An 18,757-nucleotide genomic window follows, 5' to 3' on the forward strand; every position below is an offset into this window, starting at 1 on the left:
TGGAAAGCATCTCCTTGCTTGAATCTTTGACTCAGCTTTCCTCTTTAAGCCACATCTGTTGTGTAACAAATGTGCTGGCTAAATACAACCACAATCGTTTCATTACTATTTCTCACACTTCTAGGAGTTTGATGGGCTCAGCTGGGCATGTCTTGCTCACCTGGTCTTGTGCAGTTGCAATCAGATGATGCTGGGCTGAGATCATTGAAAAGGCTTATGTGCTTACAGGTCTGGCAGTTGATGGTAGCTGTCATCTGAGAACTCAGCTGGGGCTGGTGTCCAGAAAATACCTTTCCCCCCCCTGAGCCTGGGGCTTCCTCACAGCATGATGGCTGCGTTCCATGAAGAAACATCCCAAGAGACAGGAGTTGAAAGCCGCCAGCAGTTTCTTAAGGTCTCAGCCTGGAAACTGGCATAGCAGGGCTTACATCATATTCCACTCATCAAATAGCCAGAGCCTAGATTTAAGGGAGGAGACATAGACCCTACCTCTTGATGGGAGAAGTGTCAGGCACTTTGGGTACCATGTTTCAAAACCCCTCACAACATGTGATCATAGAAGAGTGAACATTTTGCCATTCATTCATTCATTCATTCATTCATTCATTGATCAAATAGTCCTGAGCGTCAATTTTGTGCCAGGTTCGATGTGGGGACAGGGGCAAGACATGCCTTCTGCCTGGGATGAATTCAGGGCTCAAGGACTAATTTCTGGACCTTTGAACTCTGTGCTCTGAGTGCCCTTCCTGGTTGGAAACCTGAGATGGGTCAAAAGCTGGTTGGTCCCTGAGTCTACAATGTCATTCTGTTGTGAGCTTTCACCCCAGCACAAGCACCCCAAGGAGCCTCACCTTGGGAGTGAAACCTAATTCCCTCTTCCCTTTTAACCTTCACAACCATTGCATTCCCTTCAAAGTTTAAGCAGTGGGTTATCTGTTCCTTGCATTTTAGCTGATATAAAGCATTAACTAAGAGTTAGAGGAAATGCTATAAGGATGCATGCAAGCCATCATATGAATGGTTAATGGAGATATTTTCAAGGATTAGACTATAAGGCTTTTGCCTTATGTACTGAATTTATAGCCTAACCTTTTAGTTAGATGTGACTCCCCTATGAGGCCACTGAAAATATTATAACCATATAGTCACTATTAATTCTATAAAAGAGAAGACACCTTAACCCCATCCCCCAAAGTGGTAAGGAAATAATAATAAAGACACGTTTTTTTTTTCAATTGAAATGAACGTATCTTTATTAAAACATTGCATTTTTAATTTTTTTTTGGTCATCATACCACAGACTAATAATCAATGCTGTGGTCACTGTCTCCTGGGGCCCATCCTTTCTACGTGGGAGGATGTGTGGCCTTTGATCGCTAGGGCATCGTGTTTGCTTCTTGCAGCTTTGGGCTTCATCTCACTCACGAGTATTTGCCTCAGTGCCTCTGGTCCCCTCATACTCACTGACGGAAGGACTCAGATGCCCAACCACCACTCATCTGTGGGGTCTTTCTCTTTGATTTTCTGGGATTCTGTTCTTAATGTTGAGAATGGCCAAAAGGAAGGGAAATAAGAAATCCAACAAGCAAGATTCTAGAGTCATTTTATTCTAGCCCACCCTTACTCTGGGCCTGGGTCCTAACCACCTTCACTTATTATATCTCCAACGTTTATTTATTTTTTTCTTTGAAAACCTGAAGCAAGAGAACTGCGCCAAGGTAGTTACTCCCTAATAATAAACACCGGCTCCCAACCTCCTTTCTATTATTATACTAATGATTTAGTCCCTTGCAGGTTTCCTCTTGGAATTTAGGAATGGTTTAAGCAGGCTGTCATCTTTCTAAATCGTTTCTTATCATAGTTGCAAGATTGATTAGCACCTGCTCTCCGATTTCTCCCCACCTGCAGGCATCTTTGAGAGCAACACGCTGAAAAGATGACAACGGTAGGGACCTACGTAATTCATAAGTGACTCTGACTGCATGGGTTTTGATGAAGCAATATGGAAAATGATTGCATTCAGCATTGCTATTTATTTACTTGACTTTGTACAGGACAATCAATTTGTTCACATTCCATGCCTCCTGTCAGGAAGTTAAATGGCAAAGAAGGCAGGCTGGATGCATTACCTCATTGCTCTAAGAGATGCTGTCACTTCTCAAATCGCTTTAGATTGTTTTTAATAACAGCATCCTTCATTCCCGTCCACTGAGGGAGTGGAAAGTCTCTCTCCACAGACAACAGGCACCGAGGAAGGTGAGGTCTGACCAGGAAAACATGAGCTCATGTTTCCTCCAACTATATGAAAATGCTGTTTCTGAAGGTCAGCAATTTCATATGGATCCACCTAATAGTTTAATCCATGCCTTTGCCACGATAGAGTTAATCTGTCTGGAACAAGCATGGATTGGTTCTATTTGAGTATTTAGGAAACAATTCCAGGTCCTTGCAGAGAGAGCTGGTCAATATTCAGCCCTGGTTACAGCAGACATCAGACTGTGGTTGTGTAAAAAGATGGCAGGTTGGAGGCTGAACTGGAGCCATGGAATGGGCCTAACGGGACAGTATGTGCATCTCTGGTGTGTGTTGATTAAATATTTTTGGATATTCTGGAAAACTGATCAGAATGATAGATAACTCCTTCAGGATGGTCTCTGAGTTTGAATAAGCTCTGGAAATCAGACTTCTGCGTTCAAGGAAAAGGCTGATTAGAGAAAAGGAAAAAGAAAAAAAAATGTTTGCTCTTCATTGAAGAGGTGAAGAGTTGGAAGAGGGACGTTGCTTAGATACAGGGTTGAATTTGAGTTTAGGTTCTTTCAGCTCTGTAACCAAGTCATGGTGTCTCCAAGGAGTTGTGTTTTCTTCCCCATCTATAAAAGTAAAAGGTTAGTGTGATAGTTAATGTATTATGTCAACTTGGCTAGGCCATGGAATCCAGATATTTGGTCAAACATTATTGTAGATGTTTTTATGAAGGTATTTTAAAGATGAGATTAACATTTAAATCAGTAGACTTTGAGTAAACAGATTACATAATGTGGGTGGGCCTCATCCAATCAGTTGAAGACCTATATTTAAAAAAAAAAAAAAAAGAGTGACATCCCTGAGGAAGAGGGAATTCTGTCAGCAGACTGCCTTTAAACTTGAATTGTAACTCTTTCTGGGTGTTCAGATAATGACTTATCCTGCAGATTTTGGACTTGCCAGCCTTCACAATTCTGTAAGCCAAGAGCCAATTCTTTAAAATCTCTTTCTCTCTCTACCTAAATACACACACACACACACACACACACACACACACACACAGAGCTTATTGGTCTCTTTTTCTGAAGAACTCTGACCAATAATACAGTGGATAAAATCATTTTTAAGTTATCCCACTCATTCATTCAAGGCATGAAGCACATACTCTGCGTCTGACCTGGCACAAAGTAACTTGACATTAATTTAAGCTCTTTGAGACCATGCTTGTATCATTCACTCCTAAGGCCCCAACTCCCTGTACAGCCCCCAGCATTCAATTTGTTCCTATTAAATGATCATTTCTTTTCCTTGTTGAGCCTTTCATCTTTGGGCCCTTTCCAGAAGAGTGAGGCTTGGCTTGGAACTGGAGCAGAACAAAACATGGGGTGTGATGTCTTTGGAGACCTGGAGACCCAGGTGCAGAGAGGAAAATTCAGAGAGCTCTGGGTGGATGCGAGGACCTGTCAGGACGGACATGTTGTATGCTGAGCATCTTGTTTCTCTCTGCCCTGGTGGACATCAGATGGCATCATCACACACAGGTGAAGGAGGGTGGCTGCCTCTGAGCACCGCCAACTAAATCTGTCAGTGTTGCATCAAAAACCCTGATCATCCGTGGCAGGGGCCTCAGACTTGTCCCAGTTCTCGCTAGCACTGACGTTAGCTCATTAGATCTTCACCGATTTATTATAAAATATTTATATTGTATACATATTTATGTTCTTTTTTCCAGACGCAACACCATTTCCACAAACACTGCCTATTTATTCCTTAGAAACTCAAATTTATTATAGATTCAATTTTCATTTTCTCTGCATGGGTTTCATCCTTTCCTTTCTGGGTATTTCCCTGATTTTGGAGGGGCTTCTTCCAAAGGCAGCCATTTGTCCTTATGCATCCTGTTCCCTTCTACCTCCGTATGCCTCACATCCTACATAGTATTTCTCTGGCTCTCTATTTTATTTTTGTTCTAGTAAATAAAATATTTTATTATATAATTAACAGATACCTACTGTCACAAATTTGAAAAGTTAACCATAATAAAGAAGTAGGCAAACACTACCTATAATTTTGTTAATATTTTGGTATGTTCTCTTGAACTGCAGCCTCATTATCTAGTTTATTATCATTGTGTACCCCACAATCTAGTCTAAGCATTTTGATATAAAACATTATGAACCTTCTTTATAATGGCTGTCCATTTGGCTTTCTACCTTTGGGTATAATATCACATACAAAACAATTGCTGTAATGTTGGACATTTGGTTTGAATCTGCTTTTCATAAAATGATGATGCATAACCCTGCAAAGAACATATTGTCCTAACTCTCTGTCTGCCTTTGGGGTACATTTTTAGGCAAGACCCAATCATAATGCTGGCTCATGGCTATCGAGCACTCCCGTGGGCAGACCCTGTGCTAAGTGCTGCCTGATTGTTTCTGAAGCAGCCTTATAGAATTGGTACCATGCCTCCCATTTTCTTAAAGATACGAACAGCAAGGTACATGGCGATTAGGTGACTGGGACTTGTTCATGATGGCCACTCAGCTGGCGAGTGACATAGCCCGCCTTTGAGGACAAATGAGGTCGTACAGACAAGGTCTGGCACTTGGTAGGTGCCCACAAGGGCTGGCAAACATCATTTCTGTGATGAGGCCTCCACAGCCCAGGTCTCAGAATGGACCTTATTCTTCCCAACCTGCAGGGAGTCTCCTACTCTCTCCATTTGGGCACCTTCTTCTCCTGTGGCCCTTAGGACAGGGACGCAAGAAACACAGTGTTTCCATAAGGCTCTTCCACCTGGGGGTCTCCCTCATACCAGCCCCTGGCCTGGCCCCCAGCTCTTCCCTTTCTCCTCTGTCTTAGCACCAATAGCCCACCCATCAGATGCTTACTGCCCAGAGAAGGAGTGGTGCTCACTTCTGAGTCCAGGCCACCTGTGCCTGGTGACATTGTATCAGGCTGCTCACACAGCAGAGCTGGAGCCCACTGCCTCCTCAGCTCCCATAGGACAGGCACCCATGGGCTGGTTCCCTATGTGGGACTGCTCGTCCCCTTGGGCCACCTCTGCCTTCCAGGTGAAGAGGCTCTGCAGACACCCCATCCCTCCTCCTTTTTAGATGGAGCAGCCCTGCTGGGCACTTCCCACAATGCTCCCTCCTTGGCAGGTATTTGAACTCTCTAGAGCCTCTGGAAGGGCCTATTGTAGGCAGAGCTGGTGTGATGCTCTTTGCTTTACCCCAGAAGCAGCGAATTTCCCCCAGAAGGTCCAGAGCTGGTGTGGAGGCTAAGTCAGGCATGCTGACTGTGCCCTGGGGCATTTCTGAGCAAAGGCAGATCCACTAAGCAGACATGAGATGGCAGCATCAAATCCAGAACTGGGAGAAAGAAGTTAAATTCCATCTATTTTACTCTGGTCTCATTAGATTTTCAACAGATTTCATGCTTCTAAATGCATTTGCTACACAGAGCTGCTTGGGGCTTCTTGGAGCCCTCCTAGACAGACAGGTGGGACACGGAGTAGCTGTGTGGGTGGAGGCTGGATTCTGGGAGCAGGAAAACTTGCAAGCGAGGAGCCTGAGGAATAGGGCAGACAAAGAGGATGTGAGCTCAAGGGCTGTCATTCTAGAAGATTCCTACCAAAGTGCCTGTGCTCAGCGTACCCTGCCCCTCCCCAGCTCTGCTCAGTTCCCACCCACATAGGCCGAGAGAAGGACATCCCCTAATGAAGAGTGGCAGGATTGGGAGACCCTCTGGGCCTGTTCAGGGAACCCCCCACCCCATAAGGCGGTTACTGGGTACCTTAAAGAAGCCACCAGACCCCATGCATGTCATCGCTATGTCCTTCCTGCTGCCTCTGACCCCAGGAGCAGGTGAGGTAGGGTCTGGGGAAGGAGCCAATCAGTGCAGCCTCAAAGGCTTCCTGATTTCACAGGTGCCACATGCAGCCTAACATATCTTTGGAGTGTCATTCCCAGCAGGAGTCCCTGGGTGAGGAAGTTTTATAGGAGAGGGGGCCAAAGGGATTACCAGCCAGAGTGACTTTGGGCCAGATGAAAGACCCGGTGGGCAGGCTCTGTGGGAGGAGCCCGTGGCCTCTCAGCGTCCAGTGCTGAGGCAGCTGGCTCATTCCGCTCCGTGCTCCTGCGACAGCACCACTGGTCTCCCTGAGCTCCTTCCTCTGTTCCCTCTTTCTTTCCTTTCTGTTATTCTCTTCTCCTTGGGGGAGGTTCTGGTATGCCCTACCGATGGGGTTATCAAGTCCCCCAGGCCCTGAATCACAAATCCCCAGTCCCATGCATGCCTTAAACCACCTTCCTGCATCCATGGAGGACGCTGGTCTGTGTCATTCCATCTGTGACGCTTTCTGGTGCCCTCCTGCCTCTTTCTCTCCACAGGACTGGGCAGTCTGAGCCTGACCCACTTGTCCAGATCTTCAGAGGGGTTCTGTCCCCCCACCCCCAAGGCATGGGTGACTCTTTCTTCCTTGCAGGTTCTCTGAGTGTGGTGACCACATTTCCCAATCTCAAAACCAGATTTCTTGACATATGTGCACACATGTCATATGCATGCATATGTCTATACATACACATACACTGTATATACAGGTAGGTATGCATATGTCTGTAGGGGTACACAAAATCATGTGCTTGCTGCCTTTACTGAAAGCCCCAGACACTCTAGGCGGCAGGGCTGAGCCCCCACCTGCTCTGCCATTGTCCTCAGGCTTTGTCTTTTAGCTTAGCTTCATTTTAACTCCCTTCTTTTAGTGAGTTTATTTTCTCTCTCAACTGGAAAATCACATTTGATCAGCTGTAGAGAGCAATCAGATACCGAAACATTGGGATTTCGCCCAGGAGGCAGCCCCTCCAAAGCTGGTCTGGGTTCTCTGGTGCAAGACGGGACTCCTGTGGGGCCACATGGAAGCCCCTGGGAGCGGTGAGTCAGGCAGACAGTGGACACGCACAGATGGGGAGAGAAAGGAATGAACCAGCCACATTAGAGGCTGTCAAAAATCGCCATACTGCACTGAGCGCTGGAGCCCTGCGCTCTGGGTTTGCACGGGTGCGTTCTGTCTGCTCCGCTCATTGTCTCCCTCATTCTCTGCTCTTAATCTCATTTGGTGAACGTGGCAAAAGGTGAATGAAGTGCCCTCATTGCAGCACTGATGTCCAGATCCTGTGCTGCTGGGCGTGCTAGGAATAGGAATGGGGGCCCGCCTGGCAGGCCAGTGGGCTCTGCCCTTCTCTTCCTCACTCCCTTCCCCGCTGCTAGTGGGCCAGTCCATGCCCTGGAGAAGAGGAAGGCCCATCCCCAATAGGGGTGTCCTTGTGACTTTGTCTTTAGCACCATTCTGGATCTCCTAAACTCATTTGACCACAGGAAGCTTTTCTCCTCAGAACACATAATGACATCTCACAGAATACAGCCTGGGAGAAGCAATTTATTGTTAAACTAGACACCTCACTCAAATTCATGGAAACGACCCTTATGAATATTATCAAACAAATCATATCAGCAAATATTTTGTGTGCACCTTCTGTGTCGGTCCCCACGGCAGCAGATTCTTCTCTTCAAATTCCTTTCAGTGATAAAACCGGGAACTTACATCCAGCTTCTCTACAAGGTTTACTTCGGAGGTAGGAAAAATTTTATTACAGAAGGAGTCCTCTCGGAGTGAACACAATCATTTACTGCTTACTAAGCTGACATTTAGAATTCACATGTCACCCAAGAGTGCCTGAAGTACCCTGTTATCTGGAATGTTATGACATGGGTCACTTTTCTCCTGTAGAGCTGATCCCTCGCAGCTCACCCCATTAAAAGGAGGTCTCCCAATTTGCAATTTCATGAGGACTCAACTGGCACCTGTTTGAAACAGCTCAAAAAGGGGGGAGGAGGGGAATGGAAAGGGGAGGAAAGGAAGAGGGAAATGGGGGAGAAGAAAGTGCAGCACACACCTGCCTTGACCCCTGTGGGGGTTTGGGGGAGAAACAGTTGCCACGCCTCCCAGCTTCACGGTCAGTGTCTGTCGCAAGGACTGTTTTAGGTATGATGGACATCTGCTTCCTGATGGGAGTGGATGAGGGTGGTGATAATGTGGATGTAAAAAACAAACAAACAAACAACAAAGTGTGTATTTTACTCCAAATAGCATCCTAAGGCCTTAAATTCCTAGGGAAACTGAATAGACTTTTAGGGGCTCTGAGGTGTGGAGATATCGGTGCTGGTTCCAGCTCTCCTACTGCTAATGTGTGATCTTGGACAAGTCCCTGTGGCTCGTTTGGACCTCCGTGTGCCCATGCATATGATGCGAAGCAGTCTGGGCCACAATTCTCAGATGCAGTGTCTATGAGGGCCGAGCCAGGGGAAAGTGATGGGGAAGGATGGGCGAGCCAGTGTGCATTCTCTCTCTCTCTCTCTCTCTTTCTCTCTCTCTCTCTCTCTCAATTAATATTGAGATATAGTTCACATACCATAAAATTCACCCTTTAAAGTTGATTTTAGTACGTCCACAAAGTTGTGCAACCATCACCCCTATCTTATTCCCCCTCCAAAGAAATCCGTGCCCATTAGCAGTCACTACTCTTTGCTCCACCCTGCCTCTGACAGCTGCTAATTTACTTTCTGTCTCTATGAATTTGCCTACTCTGGACATTTCATATGAACGGAATGATACTATATGTGGTCTTTTGTACCTGTCTTTTTTCACTTAGTATAATGTTTTCAAGGTTATCCATGTTGTAGCGTGTACCAGTACTTCATTCCTTTTTACGACTGAATAATGTTCCATTATATAGATATGCCGCATTTCATCTGTTAATCAGTCAATGGACATTGGGTTGTTTCCACTTTTTAGCTATTATAAACAATAATAAGTATTTGTGTAAGTTTCTGCTTAGACATATATTTTTAATTGTTAGGTTTGGAATCGGAATTTCAAACCTAACTTTATATTTAACTTTTTTGAACTTTACGTTTAACTTTTTTAAAAGCTGCAAAACTGTTTTGCAAAGTGGCTACACCAAAGTGGCTACGTAAAATTCCCGCCACCAATGTATGCAGGTTCCAGTTTTCCCATATCCTCACCAATACTTGTTATTGTCCTTTTTTTTTTTTTCATTATGGCCATCCTCTTGGGTGTGAAGTGATGTCTCATTGTAATTTTAATTTGCGTTTCCCTAATGACTAGTGTTGATCATCTTTTCATTTACCTATTGGGGCTATTGGTACATTTGCAGAGAAATGTCTATTTAACTCCTTTGCCCACTTTTAAATTGGGTCATTTGTCTTTTTATTGTTGAGTTATAAGAATTCTTTATAGATTCTGAATACTAGTTCCTTTTCAGATCTATGGTTTGCAAATATTTTCTCCCATTCTGTGGGTTGTCTTTTAACTTTCTCGATTGCATCCTTTGAAGCACAAGTTTTTAATTTTGACGAACTCCATTTTACCTGTTATTTTTTTCGTTAGTTGTACTTTTTGTGTCATATCTAAGAAACCATTACCTAAATCCAAGATCATAAAGATTTGTATCCACATTTTCTTCTAAGAATTATCGTGTTTTCCTGAAAATAAAACCTAGCCAGACAATCAGCTCTAATGCATCTTTTGGAGCAAAAATTAATATAAGTCCCAGTCTTATTTTACTATAATATAAGACCGGGTCTTATCTAACATAATATTATGTAAGACTGTGTCTTATATTAATTTTTGCTCCAAAAGACACATTATTGCTGATTGTTCGTCTAGGTCTTATTTTCAGGGAAATGGGATATATATATATATATATATATATATATATATATATATAATATATATATATATATATATATATTATATATATATATATAGTGTTAGCTCTTTCATTTAGGTCTTTCATCTATTTGAGTTAATTTTTGTAGCACACTCAGTTAAAACAATCACAATTCAAAACAGAGCAAAACCTCTGAGTTGGGCCAAACCAAAGCCTCTTGTGGGTCAGTAGTTTTGCATGTTCTGAGCAGGGGTTCTCTAAGGGCTCTCTGCTCCTACTTCTCTGTCACCAAAAGGTGGTCTGCTTTTTGTGAGTCAATGGAGAATAACCTATACCCCACGGGAAGACAGTGTGGAGCAGGATTTCTAGCAGCAGCAGGGACCACTGGAGGCTGGCCTGGGGCAGAGAACGTGCTGGGTCTTCTGACGAGGAAGGCCCGATGGGCACGGATGTGCTGTGAGCAGGCTTCTGAGCTGGGTGCGGCCTTGCTGGCTTAGACTGCGGCTGACCCCAGGTTCTGTGGGCGCAGGCCTTGTGTGCTTACTAACATGTGTCTTCCTAAAGCCTGCGTGCTGGCACGGGGTCCGGAGATCTGGGTCCCCATGCTAGTTCTACTCCGTGTGATCCTCAGCCACTCCCCGAACCACTTTGAGCCTCCAGTTCTTGCTCTGAAACATGACGTTTGTGACCTTGGGTTGATGATCCTGGTGGTTGCTTGAGTCTCACTGAAACGTGATGTTTCCGAGAAAGTTAGAGCGGTTTGATCATGGAGATGTTGAGTAGCGTTTCCTCAAGTGCACGTCACAGAAATGTGGGACATAATGGTTGTGTGATCAAATGACTGAAAAACACTAAAGCAGACATAAATGGGTCTCTTTAATACAGGACTTTCCAGAGCCTTTCCGGGAGCACATAGTGTGAATCTGTAGGACAGGATATCCTGAGCAGCATTCCCCAAATTAAACTATGAAAGCTATTATAGAAAGTGAATGCTGCCTGTTTCTAACAATGTGAATGAGATGACAGTCATGGAGCTGGACTTCTGACTGTGTGTGCGGCCGTGTGGGTCAGGTGCTTCGTTACCCAACCTGGTACATAGAGTTATGCCTTCCGGAGTAAGCTCTGTACTCCAGTGTGCCTGAAAAAGCCGATCAGTCTGGCTGAGGTAATGCAAAGTAACTCTGATCCGCCTGTAAGGTTTTCTGATCTCCTCTCCTGGCTAGTCTAACATTCAAACCTGCCTTTCATTCCTCTGTTGGGCAGTAGTGAAAGGCCACTATGCCAAGGAACCCCAGAAACCACCTGACCTGTTCCGTACCAGTGGGGCTTTGACCTTTGGTTATGTCAGAGGTGGAAAGCTAAGTGTATCTGGGCTCCCGCACTAGCATTACTGGCAGTAGAACTGGCCAGGACACGAGAAGCCTGAGCCCTAGGATTTGAGAAAGAGTCCTTGGCCTGGGGAGGTCAGGAAGAGCCTGGCAAGAGCATTGTGCCAGGTAATCCTGCTCTTTTCATCAGCCCAGGTCATTTGCTCGTTACTATGAGGAGTTTGGGAATGGGGTGGGTGGAGATAGTAATGAAGGAAAAAATTTATACATAATAAATCAACTGATAATTTATTCAATAATGATTTCATAATATATCCTTTTTGCATTCTATTTAACTCACTGTTTTTTTTTTCAGTTTTAGAAAAATGTTGGCATTATTTTGCATTCCTAAAGTATGAATTGAGAATTGTACAAGGTAGGGTTGAAGATGGATATGGAGACTTGTATTAATGATTCTAATTATTGCTTGAGTCCCACTGAAACGTGGTGTTTCCAAAAAAGTTAGAATAGAATTCTATACCTGAGACAGGTAGATGAAAAGCGACAGCAGACAGTAAGCTCTGATTCTGCACATAATCAAAAACGATGCACATGGCCACGTGGCCATGGTACTACAGCCATTGTACAGCAAAGACCAGGTTTATCTGCTCTATGTCTTCTTTCCTTCCACACACCTTGGTGGTGAGCAAGGTCACCTCCTTGCACAGGATCCTCCTCAAAGGCTAGGGAGACCTGCCCCAGTCCATTTCCTTTGCTGACCTGATATGGCTCTGTCTTGGCACAAGGCTTGTAAATCTTCTTCAACAACAGAGTATGCTTCCCTGGAAAAACCGCTAAGGAGGTCCAGATCCCAAACGTTTATTCTCTTCGCGCTGGGATACAAAGGTGAGGCCAACACAGTCTCTGCTCCTGGGGACATCACAGGCTCGCTGAGGGTGACAGTGCCAGGTAACCACAGTACTAGGCTGAAAGCAGTAAGATCTCAGAGAAAGGCAAGTACAGACTAATGGAAGCTCAGATGAAGGGAAGATCATTTCCAGTTAGTCAGAGGGATAGGAAGCCTTCATGAGAATAAAATGATTTTTTTTAAAAAAGAGTCCTTAAAGAGGGTAGGACTTGAATGCTGAGTTGGGGGAAGGATTTATGTGGTTTCTTCCCAGAGTTCATGGAGGCGAGCTGCATTTATGTGAAGAGATAATGTACTAGACCACGATGCCAGAATCTTAGCCACTGGGCTCTGGGGGTTGAAAATTTAAAGCAGTTGGACACCTCTTTCTGTTCTAACACCATTTCATTTGAGGTTCCATTACCAGGAATGTCTTCAGAAGGTCAAGGAGGCGGGGGTGGGTTTTATTTTGGTAATGAGTGAAAAAGCTGATAGCGTGAAACACCATGTATGCTAACGATTTCCAAATTTCCTTCTCCAGCCAAGACCGGAGCTCAAGAGTCATATATACAGCTGATGACTTGCCCTCTCCCCCTGAATGGCTAATAGGCATTTCAGACTCAATGCAACTCACATAGAACTCATAATTTTCTCCTTCACATTGATTGCTCCCTGCTTTTCACCATCTCAGTAATGGTACCTACACAGATCCAGTTGTTGAATCCAGAAAGTTCGGTCATTCTCGATTCCTCTCCTCAACATCTTCCATCCTGCTTCCAACCCCCCAGCAGATTCTATCAGCTCTATCTCAAGAATATGTTTCGGTGTCTGCTTTGCTTCATCTCCACTGGAGAACATAGCCCAGTCCGCCATCCTTTCTCTCCTTTCTAATAAAACCAAATTCCCTTACCAGCCCTCCATGGCCTGACCCCTCTCTGATCTCTGATGTGTCTCTTTCTGCTCTGTGCAGGCTCACGGAGCTGCAGCCACACCAGCCGCCCTCCCTGACGTTCATGGTCCTTCCTGCCTGAGGCCTATGGCTCTTGCCGTTCCGCCTGCCTAGAAAGCTATTTCCCCTCATCTTTTGCATGGTTGGCTCTGACCTTCTCTGACCTTAAAGTCTAAAGCACCTTCCACTCCCCATCCTTATCACTCTCATTGTCCCTCTTCTATTGTCTTTAAAGCATTTATCGACATGACATTTTCTTTTATTTATTATGCATTTGTCTGTTCCTTCCTCCCCCTCTCCCTTCACTAGAATGGGGCCCCCATGAATCCCAGGAGAGTAGTTTTATTCCCTGTCTGCTTCAGTTCCCTACTTTGTACGTGTTACCGAGCTCAAAATAAAAACATTTTAAACATATTTATGATGGCAAATTTCAAACACGCAGAAAAGTAGAGAAGAGTATAATGAACCCACTTCTACTCATCACTCAGCTTCAACAGTTTTCAGCCCAAGGCAAATCTGTTTTCATCTACTCTCCTATGTTGAAACAAATGCAAGATATCATATCATTTCCTCTGTGAATATTTCAGTGTGTATCTCTGAAAGATAAGGGTTCTTTAGAAAAAAATAGCCACAATACCATTAACACATCTACACAAATTTACAATAATCTCTTAATATCATAAAATATCCAATGAGTTTTCAAAGTTCCCTGAATGTCTCACTTTTTTTTCAGTTTGTTTGAATCAGGCTCCAAAGAAGGTCCTTAAATTGCAATTGTTTATAAGTCTTTTTAGTCTCTTTTAATCTATAGTTCTCCTGACTCTCTTGTTTTATTCTTGAAACCCATTTGTTGAAGAAACCAGGTATTTTGCCCTATAGTGTCCCATAGTTTAGGTTTGCTAAGTGCATTCCAATAGTGTTGTTGAACTTGTTTCTCTGTCCTCTGCGTTTCTTGTACATTGGACGTAAGGGGCTTGATAATGATTCAGGGTTGTTTCTTTGGAAAAAACACTTCCATCTTATATTCTTTATCGGGAGGCACATCATGTCTGGTGGTCTCTGTGATGTTACAGGTATTGATTATCATTGCCCAGACCCAGTGTTTCATTAGAGCTTACAAAATGTTAACATTCTAATTCTATTATTCCTTCTGCACATATTAACTGGAATACTTGAATAGGGAGAAACTTACCCACTTTGGTTACCCTGAGCTATAGTTTATACAGGAAAGGCAGATAAATGCTTGATTCTTTCTCTTTATCAGTTTGCAGATAATGAGTTGGTCTTTACAGTGTCCAAAATTGACCAATGAGGATTTTTATTTTAAGTGTCATCATGAGTTCATAGATTTAAACATACATGATGCATTTATTTTATTTTTTATGAATATTCAAGAATTTATTTATTTTCTTGTTACAACATTAAGATTGTTTACAGTTTATCACTATCACAAAAAATGCTGCCGTGTAAATCCTTGTACATATCTATATATGCCTGCAAGCAAATATCATGTCATACTGGGTTCCTCTGTGTAGGCTAGCCAAGTTTTAGGTATATGTATTCTTTTTTTTTAAACTTTTTTTTATTAGTTTCAGGTGCACAAAACAATGTAATAGTTAGACATTTATCATTTATAACCTCTCACATGATGCATTTTAATCAATAGATATTTGTTGAATGCATGAATGAATAACTGAACAAATGCAAGTTTAGAACCTTCTATAGACTTTTAGTTTTTCCTTTCCAGATTTTATATGCAAAACCATTGGATGATTTTCTTTCAGGGTTAATTCTATTTCTTAAATATTTACTTTGTACTCTAGAGTTTTATTGAATAGTGCAAAAAGACCCTGCTTTTAGGAATACTCTTACCCATCTGCTACTGCACAAAACACTTTCCATTAGCTTTGAATCACTGCATTATCAAAACTCACTGTTCTGAAAATGTGTTTCCCACCTGGGAAGGTGCTGGTCACTGGTCCAGAGGCAGTGGCACTGAGCTAGGCCTAGTCCAGGCTCCGATGCTGTGGGCTTGGGCCTCCCCTCTGAGCAGCAGGTTCCCCATATTAACATGTAAGGATGACATTACCAAGTCCTTACGAAGGTTCTTTCCAATCCTTACATTTTGGGCCATTCTCCCTCCTCCCTATTGCATGTGACCTCTTGATAAAGGCCATGTGAACAACATCAGCGAGAACAAGCAAGGCAGCAGTGGAGATGGGTGGGGAGGAAGGAGTGGGACCCACAGTCCGGGAGGAAGAGCCCTCTGCACAGAATTCATCCAGCTGCCCCAAAGAAGCCAGGGCTGGAATACACTTGCCATTCTGTGTACTGTGTTCTTTCAACGCTTTCTCCAGTTGGGTGGGAGAAGCAGGTGTAAGCAGTGGGTGCCTACCAAGTTAGGAAAGATCTCTGGGAGTGTTTGGTAGTCTCTGAGGGAAGGCAGACTAGGTGCTGGGTGCAGGAAGCTGTCTTCCAAGTATGGTTCCTGGAGCATGGCTATCTGACTCCTGGGCCATCCCTCCACGGACCATGCAGTTCCTGTCAGGGCTGCTCCCACACCTTCAGTTTACCTCCCACCTGTCCCTGTAGCCCTCCCTAGAGGCAGAGGGAACCTTGCCAGCCACCCTGGCAGCATTGCCCGTCTGGGAATTCAGACATTTAGAGTGCCAGGGAGTCTGCTGGCATTTTCCTTTTGTCTGCCGCAGGGTTAGATTGCATGGGAATCAATAGCCAGCTTTCTGTGAGCGTTCTGATGAGCAGGCCTGCTGCTGAGCTGTTGTCTGTGTCCCCGCTCTCCATCCACAGGGCCTACCTTTCCCCATCTCTGTCAGCATGTGACCCAACCCCCAGAGAGAAAATCAGTTTACCTGACGCTTACATGGACCTGATGAGGTATCTAGAAATGATGGAATATCTCTTTCTTTGGCTTCTAATACTAACTGCCAATAGCTAGGGGCTGGTGGGGCTTTTTATTAGCCAAAGACAAGCGCTGGCTAATAATGGAGGATGGTGGCTTATATGGTATCATCCATAGCTCCCCTCATCCCTTTGTGGTAGGAAGGGAGAGGCAGCTGTCATCAGGAAGCTACTATTCTGCCTCCATCCCCGTTACCCTCACAGCTCTGCGCCATCATTGCTATCTTCCCTAGTGTAAGCAGTGGGCACGTCACTCTAAGAGGGAGGAGGTACGCTTGCTACCCTGAAAGGGGCTTACCTGAACATTGGGACCTTTCTCCTTAGCCCCTTGTATTCATTGTTAAACTTTTCTCCCGCTTTAGGCTTCTGGGGGTGAATGGATGGTCTGAGTCACATTGGTGGCTATAAACCATCCCAAGAGGTGGATGCCTGGTGTCCATTTAGAAAGAAGGGACAGTGGTGGGACAGTTGAATATCCATATGCAGGAAAAACAAAATTAGACCCTTACCTCACACCGTACACAAATAGTCACTCAAAAATAAATCATAGACCTAAATGGAAAAACTAAAACTTCTAGGAAAAAGTTTTGTGATCGTAGGGAAATAATTTCTTAAATATGACTCCAAAAGCACAATCTATAAGAGAGAAAATTGATAAGTTGGATTTCATTAAAATTAAGAGTTTTGCTCTTCAGAAATACCATTAAAAACCATAGCCATGGCACAGACTGGAAGAAAATATTTGCATATCATATATCTGATAAGGGACTTACATTCAGAATATATAGAACTCTTAAAACCCAATAATAAGAAGGCAAATAACTCAATTAAAAAATGAGCGAAAGATTTGAACAGACATTTCAGCAAAGAAGATATACAAATGACTAATATGCAAATGAAAAGATACTCAACATCATTAGTCAGCAGGGAAATGCAAATCAAAAGCACAGTGAGATTCCACTTCACACCCACTAGCATGGCTATAATTCTAAATTTTAATTTTAAAGACTGGAACCCTTGTATATTATAGGTGGGAATGTAAAATTGCACAGCCACTTTAGAAAACAATTTGGCAGTTTCTTAAGTTAAGCATAAATTTACCATATGACCCAGCAAATCCACTCATAGGTTTCTACCCAAGTGAATGAAAACATATGTCCACACAATGACTTGCATGCAAATGTTCACAGAGGCATTATTCATAACAGCCCAAAAGTGGAAATTATGGAAATGTCTATCAACCGGTGACTGAATAAATAAAATGTAGTATGTCCACACAATGGAACATTATTTATCAATAAAAAGGAATAAGGTTCTGATATATGCTACAGTATGGATGAACCTCAAAAACATTATGATAAATGAACGAAGCCAAATGCAAAGGACATATAGAATGAGTCCATGAAAGATCCAGAAAAGGCAAATGTATAGAAACAGAAAGTAGATCAGTGGTCGCCTGCAGCTGGGGGTGGGAGCAGTTGTTGGTTGCAAATGGGCCTGAGGGAACGTTGGGGCGTGATGGAAATGTTCTAAAATTGGACTGTGGGGATGGTCACACAACTGCATGAATTCACTAAAAATCACTGAGCTGTACTCTTGCAATGAATTTTATAGTATGTTAATTATACCTCCATAAAACTGTTGAAGAAAGAAAAAAGAAAGGAGGGAGAGAGGTCGATTTTGGAATGTGCTTTGCCAAAGGAGAGGGAGAGAAGAAGAGAGTGGGCGAAGAAGCTCTTGGGGCAAGTCTCAGCCTCCAGAGAGGATGCAGACACCTCCTGGTTCCGCTTATTGGGAGCAGTCCTGTGGACCTTCTACTTCCCCTGTAGGACTAGCAGCCCTAGGCAGCTCTGCAGTTCCACCCAGAGGCCTCAGCTCACGACAGCCTTCTCCCGAGCGTCATCTCTACCCTGTGCTCTCTGCACCCCCTCAGCCACTGTGCCTCTAACTTGCCATCACAGCCCTGTCCCTCTCCCAACTCTGGTGTCAGCTCTTCCTCCCACCTCTACATTGTCCCAGAACCCATTTCCTCTGACAGGTATGCCGTGCTTTCTAGTTTGCATCACTGGGCCATGAGATGGCTGGGCATTGACTTGTTGGGAAATGGCCTTAAACCTAGGGAAGAGGAAATGGTAGCAGGACTGACTGGATGGAGAGGGGGTGGGGTAAGAGAAGCTAGAGGAACTGTGTGGGATGTGGGAGGTGGGACATGGGGAAACCTAAAGACCCTCAGACGCACAGCACTTTTCTGGCACAGGAGGGCCTGGAACAGCCCGTGAAGGCCCTTCTTGGGCCGACAGCCCAGCACCTGGAAGTAGGATACTTAGGAGCAGCTAAGGCTTTCTGGGGTTGACTTTGAGGAATTTCAAAAATTGAGACCTGCCGGAAGGTCAACCCTTGCCATTGGTTTAGTCATTTACTTCTGAGTATGAACCAGTCCCTCAGAACTTTGAGCCCGATTTTGGAGCCCTTATTATGTGGTAGACTATAGAAAGTATGTGATAGGCATCACTTTATTACATCTTCATAAAACTCTTTGAAGTAGGTGCCATTATTATCACTCCATTTTACAGATGACAGAACCAAGGACCAGAGGATAAAGCAAGTTATCTAAGGTTTGAAAAGCAATCAGCAGCTGAGTCTGGATTGGAGTCTAAATAGTTGGTCTTTACTT

General features: G+C 43.9%; 1 protein-coding gene across 4 annotated transcripts in view; it reads left to right on the plus strand.

The window, feature by feature from the left end:
• The window catches only part of EPHB1 (EPH receptor B1), a 418,394-nt gene that overhangs the window by 237,703 nt on the left and 161,934 nt on the right, over nt 1-18,757 (plus strand). The gene's annotated exons all lie outside the window — the stretch shown is intronic.

The sequence above is a fragment of the Rhinolophus sinicus genome, chromosome 5 (assembly GCF_057876585.1).
Source record: "Rhinolophus sinicus isolate RSI-liver-muscle chromosome 5, RSI-T2T, whole genome shotgun sequence".
Lineage (NCBI taxonomy): Eukaryota > Metazoa > Chordata > Mammalia > Chiroptera > Rhinolophidae > Rhinolophus > Rhinolophus sinicus.